General features: G+C 34.4%; 1 pseudogene; it reads right to left on the reverse strand.

Moving 5' to 3' along the window:
- Nucleotides 1–8,604: 8,604 nt before the first annotated feature.
- LOC143594763 (14 kDa proline-rich protein DC2.15 pseudogene) lies at nucleotides 8,605–8,988 on the reverse strand (annotated as a pseudogene).
- Between the last annotated feature and the right edge of the window lie 5,123 nt (nucleotides 8,989–14,111).

The raw sequence follows: 14,111 nt of genomic DNA on the forward strand, positions 1-14,111 counted from the left end.
TCCTTGGATAAATCCCCTTCCTTTGAAGACTTTATTCCCTGCACTCTTCCGTCTCGAAAAGAATAAATGGTGTATGGTCGCGGATAGAGTCGGCAATAATGACTTTGTTGGTGCAATGACTTGGGAATGGAAGAAGTATCCGGCCACTGTCCAAGAAATAACTGAGGTTGTTGAGTGTTCTCAGATGGTTTCAGGTACTACACTCGACTCGAGCCGGGATTTGTGGGAATGGAATAAGGGTCGATTGCAGCAACTAACGGTACAGGAAACTAAGTCGTGGATTAAAAGTTTCAATTCAGATGCTGTTGGGCATACGTTTCGATGGAGTAGTTGGCTACCGGCTAAGTGCAACATTTTTATGTGGCGAACTTTATTAGATCGGATTCCTACAAAGGTTGCCCTTAGAAGACGGAATATCTTGGTAGGAGACTGCAAGTGTGTCCTATGTGGAGAAGTTGAAGAGACGGCTGAACATGTGTTCACGGTGTGTCGATTCGCTGACGGAGTTTGGAATGGAATCGCTCGGTGGTGTCACATTCCTCCGATCTTCTTATTCTCAATTAATGATATACAGACTATTGTTGATCAGTCGGGGAGTTCGAACCGGAAAAAGGAGCTGCTTCATGGCATCTTGGTGCTAACATGTTGGCGCATTTGGAAGGCGAGAAACGAGAAGGTGTTTACGAAGAATAATACAAAGATTACTGAGATTATTTCGGACGTAAAGTCGATGGGTTTCCTTTGGTATAAAAGTAGGGGTAAATGTGATGTAGATTGGAAGGGTTGGCATTCTTCCAATCTTTCAATTTTTTGATGTAATTTAGCCGTTTTTCCTTGTTGTGGCTTGGAACTATCTCCGTCTTGGAGTTAGTTCGTTTTTTGGGTGTTTAATGAAATTTGCCATTCAAAAAAAAAAACTAAAAACCTGAACCTAAATCAGAATATATTAATATTAGATTGCATTTACTTTAAAATTTATATCAATGAGGATCCGGACTCCAGAATTTTAATACGTATATATATATTTGTATCATTAAGGCCTAACTATATACTGTTCAAATATTATACTCACATATTCATTAAACTTGACCAGATAAGCCAAACAAAAAATATATATCAACGCCTCGTCTGCTTGGTATAGGGTCATGGAAAGGATGTGTTGATGGAATAGATATAAAAGAACGAAGTGACTTATTATCGTTCTATTGTTGTATTTGGTTATCTGAGAATCAAATGAATTATTACTTTCTATTGTTTTGTAGCAGGAAATATGAAAGAATACAATAAAATTAGTGGCGAGTAGAATTAGTGAGTGGCGCCGGTGGGTGGGGCTAGTGGTGGCGGTGAGAGTGGTGGGCGGTCGGCAGGATTGTGGTTAGCGGTGGTGTGGGTGGCGGCGACGGTGTTGGCTGGAGGCGGTGGGGGTGCTGGTAGGTGGGTGGAGGTCGTGGTGGTAGTGTAGGTGACGTAGAGTTAAAGGGGAACCAAAATGGGGGGGGGGAGACAAGATGGGTGAATGAAATAAATCTGAGGTGTTTTAAAAGGAATTATATGGACGAAATAATAGGCGAAGTCAATCCTAATTTTGACTCATTTGTCTTCATTAAGCCCAACTTTATAAATGCACCATGATAGTCTTAACTTTAAACTTATTTTTCTCCACCGAGTTTTTTTACTAATAGAGTCTAGCCTCATTAATTTTGGATGGCCTGGCTGCTTGCTTGGACGCTTACATCCAAAATAATGTTATTTTATTAATAGTAACAATAAAATAATAAATACACACACACAAACACACACATACCACCACCACCACAACCACCTGCAGACCTCCACTATCACCTTCACCACCAGCTCAAACTTCCCAATTCACGTTCCCAATCAATTCAGCTTCAAAACAACCATAATTCGAATCTGTCACACCCCCATCTTATGCCTAGGCGTGTGATCAATAGTTGGTACCATATTTGTAAATAAATCAGAGTAACAGTTATTAGCGGAAGACTTATAAAAACTTAAGAATCGATATCATAAATATTTATATTACAAAATACGAGATGAAAGTCTCGTTTAGTATTAACTTGTTTATATGTTTTACAAAACCATCATATTTTAATATTTAAACAAAATTATCCGAGCCATCGGATTCTTGAGCTTCTTCGTCCTTTAAGCTCTATTCTTGATTACCTGCAAAATGTTATAAAATACGTCAGCAACGAATGCTGGTGAATATGCTGACGCTAAAAATATTTTCTTTACTTAATTACCCCTCGAGACCACGTAAGTCTCGGCCCATCTTGGCTTAGGAATAATCAAGTTAAAACAATCATCATAAACTCGAGTCTCTACACTAGGTCACCTCAGCAAAACACCGCAGCGTTTCGACATAACTTAGGTACCATAAATATACACATGGTCTGTCTCACTCGAACATAACTTAGGTCCGGCCCATCGTGGCTGGAGGTCGTGACCAAGTGTGGTGCGATGTGCCCACCGCGTTCCAGATATGTAAGGATCCAGACAAACGTATACCACAGACTGAGGGCTAGGCTTATACTCGTATTTACAATGTTTTTAGAGACACGTAGCCTCATGTAAAGTTTTACACATAACATGTTTGTTTGTTTGAAAATAAGTTTGTAAAAGTGGGGCGTATTCACCTTTTCAATGGGATCGGCTTCCAACACCGTCCGTAAGTCTTTCCTTTGCCATCTCGCACCTATAGTACGAGTATAACTTTCATTAGTCGGATACACGATCCGGCTTAAGACCTTTAGTCTTATTTATCTCGATAAACCTTTAGTTCATTATCTCTTTTTACTTTAAAACCTTTAGTTAAAAAGTAATCTTTATAAACCTTTAGTTTATTTATAAAACCCTACGTTTCTTCTTCTTTAAGAAACGTATTCTTTTCTTTATTATTTAAGTATACTCATTATACCTAAATAATATATTTTATAACAAAGAATAATCATATACATATATATATATATATTCACATATATATTTTATTTTTCTTTCTTTACTTTCTTTGTTATATATTTCTTGTTTATCGAGAATAATTCCGACTTGGGGTATTAAGCATTTCCAATATATTATTATTTTATTCGGGCATTATGCCTACCTCTGTCGGCTTATAAATACCCTTGAAAGTTGGGCAGCACTTCGACACCTTTCACTCTTTAATATTTCAATTTGATCAACACCTTGCTTCGGCACGCAATTCGAGGCACCAATACTTCGCGGAACGTACTTCGAGGCACCGACACTACTTGAAAGAAACGTCGGGAATATGGTACTGAAATTGAGATGATAAGCGCGGAATACGAGGTAACAGGGCACGGTTCTCGAGGTGGATCGATGGCACGTATTTCGAGGTGTAGAGAGATGTTTTAGAGAGAGAGAGAGAGTAGTATGTGATTTTGATGTGAGAACAACTGAACCCGTGGCCCTCTATTTATAGCCAAGTTTTGGGCCCTATCGCGGTACACGATGGGTCCCTTGGTAAGCCCATCGCGTACCGCGATGTTGGTTTGCTGAGGTAGTGCGTAGACCTGCCACGTGGTAGGCGCCGTGCCACGTGACGGACATGTTGCCACGTGGTGACACGTGGCGGCAGACGTTGCCACCGTGTGCCACGTGTCACTGCGTGTCAGATACCCCATCGCGGTGCGCGATGGGGCTTCCTTCTGACCCATAACGTAGCGCGATGGGTCAGGAAATACAGAATTTTCATTTTAGCCCCTTGAGTTTAGAAATTGATAGTTTTGGTCCCTTGACTTTGAAAATTGATATTTTTGGCCCGAAATTTACGTGATGTTACAGAATCACCGTCATAAATCGCTCCAATCTCTTGCTTTTGCTTCCGTTAACATTTGACAATGGTGAATTTGATTATATAAAAAGCTTAGCACACAAAAACCCTAAATTGGTTATATGGATGCCATGCACATCATTTTGACGTAGTTTGTTTAGTTCGAGATTAGTTCAAGCAAATTTTCGGTTAGATTATTCTATAAAATATTAACCAAGTTTTGAAATTGTTTCAATCAAATTACTCATAAAATCTTTTATTTCAGTTAGGCCACTAAAGTTTTTTTTGTTCTAATCATATATATTTTACCTGGATAATAGGTTTTGCAGGTTTTTTTTAAAATAGATTAACATTGCAAAATATTTTTTTAAAGGTGACAAAATTAGTAAAAACTGAGAAAAATTAATTTAACTGTGAAAAAAATACATTTTTTTTATTCTTCAAGTTTTTTTTTGTTGCAATTTTCCAGACTATTATTTTTTACAAAAAAAAAAAACTTGAAAATTGCAAAAAAATAATTAAGATTTTTTTTATTATTTTCCAGCTTTTTTTTGTGACTTTTCAGTTTTTTTTCTAAATTATTATTATTATTTTTTGCAATTTTTCACAATTTATAATTATTTTTTTTTTGTAATGTCAAACTATTTTAAAATTAATAAAAAAAACCTACATGACCTGCTATCTGGCTAAAATATCTAGGATTAGAAAAAAAGGAAATTTTAGTAACCTGATTGAAACAAAAGATTTTATGAGTGACCTGATTGAAATAGTTTTAAAACTTGGTTACTATTTTATAGAGTTGCCCCTTGTTGTTCATGTTGATTGTGTGCATCTGATTGTTGCTTGTAAATATGATTTTAAATGGATGAGTTTATCGATTGGTTGTTGTTTTAAGATACATTTCATCGGTTACATGAGAATGAAGTACATGAACGGGAAAGATTGTGTAGAGCGGTGGTGGTGAGTAGTGGTGACGACAACAATGGGGACATTGAACACCGTTGAAGCGCCAAGAAATTCATCAGATTCATAATAATTTGATGTTTTGGGTTGCGAACAAACGAGCAGTGGTGGTGGTGTGTGTATATATATTATTCATTTATTATTATTATTATTATTATTGAAAAAACATTTTTTCCATGTAAGCTTTTACGTCCTATAACATTAATGGAGCTAGATTCCATTAGTAAAACTTGGTGGAGGAAAATATGTTGAAAGTAGGGACTACCATGGTATATTTATGAAGTTCGGGCTTAATGCCGGTTAATAAGTCAAATTGAAATTATTAAAATCCAATAATAATAATTTCGTGTGCATCTTATTTTCATTTATGTTGTTAAACGTTCTAATCGAAATAAAAACAATCACTTTTACACGGGAGACATATACGTATTTACTTTTCCGTTAGAATGATATTGCTCTTATCGAAATTGAAAATTAAAAACCGTCATTTATCACATTGCCTAGTAAGCTATAGTTAAAAATTATAAAAATATTATTTTTACCATTTCATCATTATGTTTACGTGAACTAAAAACTGATTAAGGTGATAAAATAACGCGCCAATCTTTAAATGGGAAACATGATGAATGTGATGAATGGTTTAACTTATATTTAAAAAGTAATAATTATTTTTATTGCTAAGTAAGCGACTTTTGTAATAGGGACGAGACGTTTTAAGTTGTTAACCTTAACATACTTTATCCATTCCACCAGAAAAGCTTTGGTTCTAATTCTTAAAAAAAGGTTAAATTATTACCATTTAAGAATACAATCAAAAGGTCCAAACCATTTGAATGATTACAATTAAAAAATAGCAACCTTAAATATTTATTTTCCAACTTTGAGTTAACATTGTACGTCTCGGACTTTGTAAACTACGAAGTTTCCATCGTAAATTAGGTATTATAAACTGGTCATATCTATTGGCTTGTTAGTTGTTATTACCTATTTTCATATAATTTTTACAAAATTGAACTTGCATCATTTTTACAACTCCAAATTTATTCTCTTACTTTTATTATTCACCCGAAGGATCAAAATTTATTTAATATCGTACAAAAAATTATTCACCACTAGTACTTTAAACTTTAAAGTTGAACATTATGTCATTTCTAGCATTCCAAATCAGTCAATATGTTACTAGCGATATTGCTTGTATAGTCGTACACTCCTTATTTTTCTTGTGTTTACTTGGAAATCCGAAAATGCCATTTACTAGTTCAAAGGGCTGTGAGATTAGTAATTTAACCCAATCATGAATTATAGACTACACACGCTTAGCAACCCGAAAATGCACCATGATAGATGCACCAACGTTTTCATAAACATACCACAACAAACGTTTCTCATTACCAACATTTATTCCTCAGAAATTTAGAGCTTCTCTTGAGGAAATTTGGTCCAATAATAGCCTCCAAACAAACAATTATGTTTGATTGTAACGCATTTGAACCAAATGCTTCCATCAACAACTTGATGAGCTATGTTAACAATTTCCGGCCTCAAATTCTTTACCAAGAACTCGCTACAAGTCCCATCAGCCCGCTTCCATAGCCACTTGTCGTAGCCCAATGTGATGCCAGCCCCTAGACCAACGATAAACAATTTTGAAGTCCCACGATTTCTTGTGTACCAAGACGTTGCTGGTCATATGTATTGCCTTGCTAGCCAACTTCATCCATTTGTTGACGTACTCACAAGTATCTGGTCAAACAACTACAAGTGACACTTCTTGCTATGAATAATGATGTAAACCTTTTAAACTAAATATGAAATCAAACAATTCTAAAACACATGACATGATCATGAAACTAGTCAAGCTTCTTTATATATAACACACACGTTAAGCTCTTACCAGTGGTCCAACTTCAATCTCAAAATACATAACAAGAGTTGGAATAACGCATGGCTCAATACATAACAAGTGTTTCAGTTTTCACCCTTTATAAAATTTATATACATTTTAGCCAAATATACGTTAGTGGTTAAAGATTCAATAAAATCAATTAACTCTAAAGATATCACAAATTTATTATTTTGATGAAAGTACTACCAAAATCATGAATTTGGCAATAGAAAAATATAATTCGTGGCTCAAAATATGGTTTTCAAGCATCAAATTTTGTTTGCATCTGAAAGAAACAATAACACGTAAGGCCAATAATTTGTAGGCCCAAAAATTCTACAACCCAATGATTCAATTATAAGAATATATTAAACGAATCTGATAACCTCTTTAAACTTTTCTACGACATGCATGTTGCTTAAAACCAAATCAACCCGATAAGCTATTTTTTATTCAATCTGAAATCGAAACTCAAAACGTAAAAAGAAACCAACTCAATACCTTATAATTGGAGAACTCAGTGAGTCAACTACCATGTAGTAACATGTTTCTTTATCTCTTAAAGAGAAAGTCCAAGATATGAACAAGATATAAACAAGGGAAAATAAGTACTTTAAAACTATTGGTGTAAATAGTAGATGTACCATTAATTTGCCGTTCAGATAATGAAAAAAATAAAATATACAAACTACCACTCCTCTTAACATAAAAAAGAAAGAGATGTTCAAAACATAATACTCCTTCCGTCTCATAACAAGTGTTATGGTTTGAAAAACACAAAATTTAAGAAAAGTTTGAATGATTACATTTTTTGCTTAACAAATGATTATAATGTCCTTGACATATATAAAATGACAAAATTTAAAAATTTTGAATGATTGCATTATTGTAAGGATAAACTTGGAAATTAGTTAAACTTGTAATTGGTTTTTTTTTCTCCGGCTAATTTCTTATAATATCATAGAAAGGAAATGTGAACACTTTCAAAGGGACGGAGAGAGTAACTTGAAACCGAAACTTCACCATTTGTTGCACCATCTACCAATCGAGCTCGGCTACTTGATTTTCCATGTTCACAAACGTAAACTAAAGTTTACAAATTCACATTTCAACCTTTTTTAATTTTCCACTAGTCACCCCTCCAACCTTGGCTACACAAGAGTGGTCCCTATCTTTACCATGACAACCATAACGCAATAATTACAATATAACCAGAATACGTACCCCTTAACATCTAACCACAAATGTAGTATGAGTGATTACATTACATAACATGTTCACATTAACGTAATTAATTTAATATTAACAATTACTCATCAACTACCTAAAGGTGACCTTCTACCACGTACCGCATATTCCCTGATTTATATAATATGGGGTGGAATTTCTTTTTCTTCTTTTCCTTTTTATACATCGGATACTCCTGAGTAAATATTATGATCTTCTTATGTTCAAATTTTTTTTAATACTTGTGAATTTTTCTTCTAGATTCGTGACTATAATAATGCTTTTAATTGCACCCAACAGAACTATTGGTTTTCACATGGTTTAACGTATAAATTTTTTTGTCTTAACTCTTAACCATAATTTCCATTTGGAAAAAGAAGTACAACTTGTCTAAATTTTTTTTCCGAATAATTATTCATCATACAATTACCAAATACGTACAAGAATATATAAGTTCCCGTGAACATGTTTCAAACAGTCCATTATCACATAGAAGTCAAATCAATTAATAAAAGGTCACAACACATTACTAAATAGAAGTACTACAATGACATGAACAACTGATCATCCTAGTTGAATCTCAACGAACACAGAAACTACGAACAAAATGCAACGAAAATAAAACTCGGAAATAACAATGAAAAGTAACCAAACAGCATTAGGAAAAGGAAAACCGTAGACGACATTCTTGTGTCTACGCAAACGACCTTAAGTTCTAGGAACATATGAAGTCCTTTGGGAGCTCCTTGCCACAAGTGTTAATAAGCAAGCTAAGTGAGATAGGGATATTAATATTAATCCCAAGAACATTGGCTCTCAAAGCAGTGCAAAGGCATACAGCCGCTTCAAGGTCGAGAAGGCCGCCGAGGGCTGAGCAGCAAGGGTGGTCTGGTGGGTTGCCGATGACGGTCCCAACAGAGTCGTTGAGCAACTTAGCACATATCCCTAGTTTCAGGGCATCTCTTGGGCAATTGCCCTTGGGAGTAGTAGGAGTAGGCACTGGCAGAACTGGAGTGTGACAAGTGAAGCATGCTTGTGTGGCTACAAAGAATAGGAGGTTGGTGGCTAGGAAGAGAGTAGAAGATTTGCTGAAAGCCATTGGTGCTAATTGAGATTGAGTGTGAGGATAAGTATGTGATTCTAGGGTTTATATAGATGAAGTTTGGTATTATAATATTGAGAGAATCATGCATGTACGTGATAAGTTTTACGATAATGTAAAGATCCCAACTTGCATGTGAAGGAATGCGGTACTAGTTTCATTGGTTGGGACTGTAAGTGCATATAATGTGTTAAAAAGTAATTATTTAAACATCAATAATATAAGCGGTTCATTTGGCGGCACCAGATTGGTATGTTTAATTTTTGAAGGCGAAATCAAACGACCCTTATGAGAAAGCGGTGAGTAGCTAGTTTGGGAAACCCTATTTCTGGTACTAAAAAAGATAACATTAACTAATTACGTGTTAACTAAAAAACGTTAGTTCTTTATTAGTTGATTAAAATTAAGTTGGTTTTACTGCAATAGGCATTCGGGCGACGGATTTTCCTTGGAGCAGGAGATGGTGGGCTTAGGCCACCTAGTATAGTCTGGATCGCGGACGTATGAGGACAGCTTTTGCTATTGGGTTAATTACGCCAGGTAATCTGGCTTTATTCGTTGGTTATTCAAAAGAAAAAAAATCAGTTGTAACGTACTTAATGTTAACAAACGAATAATCCGGTTCTTTCGATTAATTACAAATTCAAGGATCAATCTTTCTCCTAAAAGTTTGATGCCTTCTTTTAACGATGTATATAAAAAGTCGAGTTTTTTTACCAAAATTGGTAGATGGGAAAAAGTATTAACCAATATAGGTTATTTTAAAACTATTTATCAAATTGGGAATTATTTCTGTTCTCTCTCCTTGTTATTTAATGTTTTTATCTCTAGGGTTGGTAAATAAAAAAAAAAAATAAACTTCAAGAAAATGATTTTTGACACCTACAGCATATGTTCGAGGAACTAAAAGGAGTTTTATTTTTTATTTTTTTAATTAACTTATTATAATTATTTTCTTTTTATTTTTTTTTTCAATCAAGCCAGGTTAGTTATAGCTTAAAAATCATCTAAATAAACTTCAAAGTAAGATAAGAAATGTAAAAAAAACAAGCATTTCAAACTAAACCGTCTCAATATCAAAGACAAACAAAAATAAGAACGTCAAATAAAGTCAACTTGATAATATTAAGTATAGATTAAAATAAAAATGTCAAAACAACTTCACCCACTTAGACATCCATTCTTCTAGGCTTGGAGGGACATGTTGACAGATTATGACAATGTTCTCCACAAATTCCACAACGGTTACCACTTTTTCCTTCTTTCATATCCATTCCATTCCGTAGCCTTGTTGAGCGAGTGTGACCCTTTTTGTCTCGCTTTAGATCCAAATTTGGAAGTAATCTAATAGATGATGAGTGGCCAATAAGCTTCATGAGGAATCGGGAAAAACTCGGATGACCAAGTAGCACAATAAGGGAAAATTACCCAAATAGACAAGTTTGACTAAAAAAATTACCAATGTCTATTTTACCTAAATCTCTCCAATCATTAGTTTTTTAACCAATAAACAACTGTCACGTCACCGAAGCCGGCTAAGGCGGCTAAGCCTTAGCCTCCACTTTATGGGCACGGAATTTTATAAAAAGTAAACGGGTCCCACCTTTAACCAATAAAAATTCGACACGTGTCAAAGGCGGCTAAATTTAGCCTACATCTATGGTTATTTAGCTGGCATCTTTGACTCTTAGCTGGCTTCGAGATACGTGTCTATTTAGCTAGCCGGCTCCAAAGATTCCTTCTTAGCCGGCTTCAACTCGGCTTGTAGGCTAAGGCTTCACTTAGCCACCTTCTTAGCCGGTGTAAATTTAGCCGCCAAAAATTGAATATTTTACCAACTTACCAACTCTATTAAATATTTAGCCGCCTTCACTTAGCCGTTTTCTTAGCCGGTGTAAATTTAGCCCCCAAAATTAAATATTTTACCTACTCACTTAATTATTTAGCCGGCTTCGCTTAGCCGCCAATTTTTTTTTTCTTAGCTGGCACGTTTTAGCCATCACCAATCAATACGTAACTACCCAATTTAATTTTTCACCAACCATTTTTATAAAACTAACAACCACATTCCCTACATAATATAAAACCATCTTCACCCTCTCTCACTTTTTTACTTTCTTATCCTAAGATACTCATTTTTAAAAAATGAGTAGGGAATATGGTTGTTAGTTTTATAAAAATGGTTGGTGAAAAATTAAGTGAGTAAGTAAAATATTTAATTTTGGGAGCTAAATTTACACCGGTTAAGAAAACGGCTAAGTGAAGGCGGCTAAATATTTAATAAAGTTGGTAAGTTGGTAAAATATTCAATTTTGGTGGCTAAATTTACATCGGCTAAGAAGACGGCTAAGTGAAGCCGGCTAAATATTTAATAAGGTTGGTAAAATATTCAATTTTGGCGGCTAAAATTAGACGGCTAAATGAAAAGATTGAAGGCGGCTAAGTGAAGCCGGCTAAATATTTAATAAGGTTGGGAATGTGGTTGTTAGTTTTATAAAAATGGTTGGTGAAAAATTAAATTGGGTAGTTAAGTATTGATTGGTGATGGCTAAAAACGTGCCAACTAAGAGAAAAAAAATTGGCGGCTAAGCGAAGCCGGCTAAATAATTAAGTGAGTAGGTAAAATATTTAATTTTGGGGGCTAAATTTACACCGGCTAAGAAAACGGCTAAGTGAAGGCGGCTAAATATTTAATAGAGTTGTAAGTTGGTAAAATATTCAATTTTTGGCGGCTAAATTTACACCGGCTAAGAAGGTGGCTAAGTGAAGCCTTAGCCTACAAGCCGAGTTGGAGCCGGCTAAGAAGGATTCTTTGGAGCCGGCTAACTAAATAGACACGTATTCCGAAGCCGGCTAAGAGTCAAAGATGCCGGCTAAATAACCATAGATGTAGGTTAAGTTTAGCCGCCTTTGACACATGTCGAACTTTTATTGGTTAAAGGTGGGACCCGTTTACTTTTTATAAAATTCTGTGCCCATAAAGTGGTGGCTAAGGCTTAGCCGCCTTAGCTGACTTCGGTGACGTGCCAGCTGTTTATTGATTAAAAAACCAATGATTGGAGAGATGTAGGCTAAATAGACATGTCTATTTTGGTAATTTTTTAGTCAAACTTGTCTATTTGGATAATTTTCCCGCACAATAATTAATCCACAATTGAGTAACACTTGTTATTGTATTGCCAATTGTTCAAAGAAAGTTTGACGTTCTTATTTTTGTTTGTCTTTGATATTAAGACCGTTTAGTTTGAAATGCTTGTTTACTGTGTTTTTACGTTTATTATCTGATTTGAAGTTTATTTAGATTTTTATTAAGATGGAGCTAATATGGCTTGATTGAAGAAAAAATTAAAAGAAAATAATTATAATAAGTTAATTAAAAAAATATATTAAAACTCCTTTTAGTTTCCTGTAGGTGCCGAAAATCTTTTTTTTTGGTGTTTATTTTTTTTTTCTTTTTATTTTCTAAACCTAGAGATAAAAATATTAAATAACCAGGAGTGACAAAAGAAAAAATCCCTAATTTAATAAATAGTTTTATAATAACTTATATTGAAATAAATACTTTTTCCTCTCCACCCATCTTAATAAAAAAACTCATAAAAAGTCACTGATTTTACGAAAAATAAATTTGGAACTTGTAGCTATTATTGATTATAGTTTTTTTTAACTTTCATATGTATATTGTAAACAATATATTTATAAAAACAAGAAAACAGAAATACACACACATCTTCACGGACTTGGTTTCTTATCACATTTTATGAACCATTAAAAATCATAAGTAAATATTTGTAAGAATCTTTCAAATCGACCTCAAATTTATTAAGTGATGCCAGCCAAGCAATGAACTCCCGTGAAGCATGACTACATACCATTTCTGCGTCTATCCTGCAGCCATTGATGGTTTTTTTTGTCATTCTATTTGTCGTAATATATATAAAGATGGCAAATTATCTATCCATTCAAGGTAACTCTTGGCATTCAACGGTGTACGACTTGTGCTTCACATGCATATTGTATAATTTATGCACTGAATCTAATGTAGATATATAAACCTATAATATATATCATGATGTTATATTTTTGTAAGCTTTTTAATTTGGTACACACGACTTTATCCGCCTCATTTCTTGGAGCGTTAACATTGACGAGGTTTAAAAATGTCCGGGATACCCATCCAAGAACCTAAAACTATGATAAAATTTTGACATTATTTTAACCACTGACTTCTTGAAAACCGCCGTATCTTGTGGCCGAGGATTTGTGTTTCAAGGCCAGTGGGGAGGAGGAAGTGAGGAACGAATTCGTGCACTGATCATGGTGGAAATGGAGTCAGTCAGTAATAAATGAATTTTATGTCGTATAATTAATATAAGAGGGGCAGGCGTGAAGAAAAGAAAGTAGCATATATTCGTGACTTAAAAGTAAATAATAATCTAAATTTTATCGCGGTACATGAAGTTCCTCAAATTTCCACTATAAAGTTGCGATACCAAAATGCCACAGGTAGATCAGGGGCATGATTAGCATTTGGGAATTGGGATTCCAGTTCGTTCGTTAAAAAGCCAATAATTAACATGAGGTACTACTTGTTGGTAGTGGGGGAATTAAATGCTATATACATTATTGTGATTTTATTGTGGTAACATTTATGCACGTCAAGAGGCCACCCTTACAAATATCTTATGGAATGAACTTTTAGCTTCGAAAACGGGATTGGTGGGTTGTAATTTCTTTAGCTGACTTCAATTGTTTGAGGAATATTAATTAAGGAAAAATTCGGAATTTTGTGCGTCAAGTGCCTGGCCTTCAATGATTTCATTGTCAAAGCAAACTTGGCAAGAGTATAAAATTGGGGAAGCGTTAACATTTTACTTATATTAAGGATGTAGCACTACTATATAAACATATACCAACACCAAAAAAAAAAAACTTAACGGTGTGAAAGCCAATGGTTGAATAAAATGTTAAATATCGTTAAAAGTGAAGAACTTTTCAAACCCGTTATAAACTAGAATAAAACGAGCGTTGTTTATTAAACAAAAGTTTATACACCTGTTTTTAACGAGTATTTATAACGGTGAGAAGTTCAACCATTGGAATAGAATGTGAAAGAAACC

Source organism: Bidens hawaiensis, unplaced genomic scaffold (assembly GCF_021521415.1).
Source record: "Bidens hawaiensis isolate Kalapana, Puna unplaced genomic scaffold, B.hawaiensis_p1.1 tig00044173_1, whole genome shotgun sequence".
Taxonomy (NCBI): Eukaryota; Viridiplantae; Streptophyta; class Magnoliopsida; order Asterales; family Asteraceae; genus Bidens; species Bidens hawaiensis.